This window comes from Manacus vitellinus, unplaced genomic scaffold, assembly GCF_001715985.3.
Source record: "Manacus vitellinus isolate BGI_N305 unplaced genomic scaffold, ASM171598v3 scaffold_0_pilon, whole genome shotgun sequence".
Lineage (NCBI taxonomy): Eukaryota > Metazoa > Chordata > Aves > Passeriformes > Pipridae > Manacus > Manacus vitellinus.
The window spans coordinates 30,944,778-30,949,635 of record NW_021938789.1 but is presented as its reverse complement, the minus strand read 5'-3'; positions in this window follow the sequence as shown (position 1 = coordinate 30,949,635).

The following is a 4,858-nucleotide window of genomic DNA, read 5'->3' as shown; positions in this document are numbered from 1 at the left end:
CTCCCCCTCCTGTGAGGGGGGAGCCGCCGCAGTGGCTCATTCCCCCCCACTCCCTTCTCGTGTGACCGAAAGCCGCCCGGAGCTGCCTGGGCGGGGGGAGTAGGGGCGGAGCGGGTCATTAAATCCTTCTCCCGAGTGCCTGGATGAACCCCGGAGATCAAGAGCCAGAGTGGAGACCAGATTCATGCCCTCTTCTCACTCTCGGGCTTTCCGGAGAGGACCGGCTCACTGTGTCTTCCCAAGAACGGGTCCCAGCTACAGCTCCTCTCGGTGGAGGGGGAGATATGCATGTGTGTGTATTAGAGTATTTGAGACTCCATAAATCGCGTGAGAAGCTGCTACAAGCTTTGATAAGGGCTCTTGGCAGCTCTTCGGGCTGTGTGAGTTTTAGTTGGCCCAAGCTGCATGAGCAGCAGGGTGAGGAATTAAGAGTTCAGCCTCGAAAAAAACAAACATAGGGCCCTTTTTCACACTTCAAAACAGTCCACCAGCCTTGTACCTCTTATTCTGCTACTAAGCAGAATCTATTTGCATAAAAAAGCATCCATTAAATGTTATGGTTTTTAGACATATCAAGGTAAGTGCTTTCTAGAAACTTGCAGGTCTGTGGATAAAGTAGCTTATACCTTAAAATGTGTTTAACCACTTTTACAGTTTATAAGCCAGATTCTGTCTGCTACATTAATGTGAACTGTATGCAACTAAAATTTCTCAATATCAAGGTATATCACTGTACATTAGAAATAAGAGCAACCTTAACAATCTGAAAGCTGAAATAAATTTTCTTGCTTAATAGTCTGTTATGAGATTCACAAATGTTGTCCCATAGAAAATGCAATGTTGTGGAGTGTTGGGCAGGCAGAAAAATTCCATTGTTTCAGTCTTAAGTTCTCTAAACATGTACATCATGCAAGTACATGTGTGTATTAACACACACACATATTTGTCTTTTGTGTTCTCTGTTTTCTTTTGCCTGGTGTATCAGGTTTAAACTTCTCGCTTATGCTTTCAAGGCCCTGAAGTACTCTGACTCAGACTGCATCTCTATCATTGTCTGTTGTCATTTCTCCTAACTTCTCAGCAACAGTGTGCCTACCATGCCTTCTCTCTTATCCCAACTGCCTATTTTCTACTAGTCTGCCTTCATCTATGAAATTCTCCTCTTTTGTATTACCTAGAAGAAAGAAATTACATTGTTCCTAACACCAGCAAACTATTACAGAACCATTAAGGTAACTATGTTACCTAATTGAGTAAATTGAGTCAATTGGGTAACGCAAGATCTTGTTATTATAACCTTTGTCCTTAAAAATGTGAACTAATATAATCCAGCTGCTAAATTGGATCTAAGCCATTTAGTTTTCCTAAAGATCATGATTCACAGTACTTCATAAGAGCAGTCAGAGCTGGCCTCTGGGGTTAGTGAGTTGTTTGAATATGATACCCATGTTTCTGGGAGGACTCCAGATTGCTTTGGAGCTGTCAAATTTGTGCCACCTAAAGTGCCATGCCTAATGATTTCTTTCCCAACCAGCTGAGCCAGCTTCCCTAATTTGTTGGGAGACAAGTACAGTGCCAGGTCAAAGTCACATCATGAGAGCAGTATTACCACACAGGGACCTAACAATAGCATTGTAGTGGAGTCTTTCACCCTCAACCCAAACCTGATTAGCCCCCCCTTCCTGTTCTCCTCCACCCTTTATGACCAAGTCATTATCAACATCTGTCATGGTCTTTATTTCTGTGATGTAATAATATTTTTTTAAAGAGCTATGCAAGGGAAAAGATCAATAAAGCCCTTTACATTTCCAAACAGCTGTAGCTGGAATGACCTTTGGCAACCATTTCTTAAATTGTTGATAGTTTGGCATGAATGTTAAGAACAATCTGGACTCTTTAGAGATTCTGGAATGTTTTAAAATCTGAGTGCACACACTGTTTCCATAAAACAAAGCTTGTAAGTCTGCATCCCAAAGATCAGCTTGATTGAATATAGTCCTGGGTATCATAGATTGAAATTGTTTAGAAGTATTGTGATAAACTAAACCAGGGTTCTAATCTGTTTTTGTTGCTGAACAGGCTCTTTCCATTATTCCATTCAAGAATCTAAATGACACATCTTGCAAGATGGCAGAAAAAAAGGTTCCACATTGATACCAGTAAATTTGGAAAAATATATTTGAAATAAGACACAGCGTTCCTAGCTAAAACAGTATGTACCAATCCTCCAAATCTAGGCAGAAGTAATAGAAGGATGGCTCTGTGACTTACCCCTGCAGGCAGCAAAGTTAGCTTGACAGTAAGAGATATGTACACTCTTCTCATTCAAACTGCACTGGATTTGTTGCCAACTCACTACAGGTACTTTCAAGAAATTTGTTGGAACACAGTCCTTTACTGCCCCAAGTTTGCAATAAGGACAAAACATTGTCCATAGGAAAAAGCTCCTTGTAGACATTTGCTGTGTTAGCATCTCAGTCTTCTTGGTGAAATCTGAGGGGGGAGGTAGTTATGAAATATTTTTCTTCCGTGGTTCATAAATTGACAGTTTTTGAACCTTTCATTCAATTTTCAGGAAAACTTTCTTAAAAGCATGAGGACTTCCATTTGTCAGTGTTTCAATGGTCCATCTTTTCAGATAACCCGTCCTTAAGGAAGAAAAGTACCCAAGTTCACATAAAAAGTTGGAAGAACTGTCACAGCAGACAGTAGCATACTATAAAGAATCTGTCTTCCTAAATTACCAGTTTACAGAAGATTGAGTATATGCTTTGGGTACCTTGTTCTTCGTGTACTGATATGTTGATTTAAGCTGGTATGTTCATTTAAAAAAATGTGAGGTTGCATTATTCAATGGTAGAGTTAAACCGAATCTTACCACATTTATGTTTTTTTCATCAAAATGAAATGTGCACTAACACTTGCCCTAAGGGGTTCTTATCCAATACATTAGTTAGACTCAAAAATATCACAAACAACTATTATCTGAAATCACTAGCAAAATGTCTGGGTTTTTTGCTTTCCTTTCGTGTCTGTGGTGCTTTCTCTTCCATTTCCTTCCATTTACTTAGTCCATGGTTTATGCTGCACTGTTCCTCATAGAACACAGTGGCATCAAAGTGGGAAGAGACTCCAGGTAGTTTTAATCTGTTTTTGTAAAGGAATATGATCTGAGATGTATGCCGTCCTGTTCATTCAAAAATGGCTTTTCAAAAAAGCAACCCATGCCTCATTTTTGTTACCATCTCTTCATTCTCTGCAAGATATTTTCCAAGTTGCTATGAAAACTAAATAAGTGACATCATACCTGTGAATGGATTATCAGGCAATGCATATAGCAGGATATACAAACACAGGCAGCATGTGCACTTTGGTATGTAGCTTAGTGCATTTCCCCAGCTTCTACTGAGAAGAACAGGTGGAAAACGAAGATAGAGAAATGACACAAATGTCCAGCTTTGCATGGGGTAATTAAAGAACTGATTTCAGGTCACATGCTTAATCTGGTGTAATCAAACCTTCCTTAACAAGAAACTTAAGTGTTCAGCAAGTATAAAACAGTTTTCCATGTCCAAGAGGCTTTTTCATAATGAAATTTCTGTATGATCTCTTTGCATGTATTAAGTTGAAAGGCATCAATTACTGCATGAGAAGATGAGGTTATGCAGCTAGGCTTTATTTCAGATATTATATGTAAATAATATAAAATAATATAAAATAATTCAAGACATAGACCGGTTGCCAGAAATATCTAACTAACTCGGAGGGCAAGAAACTGAATGAACAACAGGCTCAGAGATTTGCCAAAATGCATTTTTAAAGCACAACATCATGTCAGCTCATGGTAGGTGAATGGCTAAATTATTTTGTTCATCCAGGACAACAGCAGTAGATGCACAAAATGTAATGTACTTGGCGAAAATAAGTGAAAACAGGATACATCAGAGTAGAGTACAAGAAAATAGTTGCGAAAAATCTACTTTTATGGTGCTCATGCTACATGCTTGAGATGTCAAGACTTCCATGGTGAGATTTGGAGTAAGACATTTAAACAGTCCTGTGATTGTCTGTCTTTTCAAAAATAGCAGGCTGGATAGAAGACAGCACAATATGGTGGTTTTTTTTTTAAATACAAGAAATAGAAATTGAGGTTAGTATTATTGTCATAATAGAAATGACAGTTCATGCATTAGCATTATATGAGAATAAAAAGGCTTGGTTTAGTAGCTTTATGAGGATCATACAGTGAAGACTAGACCACTTTGCATTATAAATTAGGAAAGAGAAGTCACTGAGGACATTAAAAAAGGGAATGAGAAACTCATATAGTGCAATTTCCTGATTCTTAAGAATATCTGAAAAGTATACAATTTTTGTGAAAAGATTTGTCAGAGCATGTGGGAGGATGTTACAGTAAATGAGAGGCAAGAGAGGCTATGACTGGTTTTTAGATTGCCTTCAACTGATATTAGAGAAGGAATGCTAAGAGGGAGAGAGAGTTTCCTGTCCATTTGGAAGTATCTACTACTACTGAAAGAAAAGTTTTGAAATACAGAAAATAATGTAGTAACAGATATCTAGGGAAAAGGGGAAGAAAATAGCTGCCTAGGAAGCTAAGGACAAAAGATTTAGGAACCGTGTCCTGGATACCTATTCAGAGAGGCTTTCTAGCTCTCCAGCATGTGTTTCCTTGACCAAATTCCTTCTGTCATGCTGAATATTGATTCAGCCTGTATCTTAGGCATCACAATTGTAAAGTTTTCAATCCATTGTCCTGCATATAGATCAAATAACTGAGGATCAATAAGCTGTTTGTGTTTCACCGTAGATACTTAATGCTGTTAAGGAAAAATAAAAG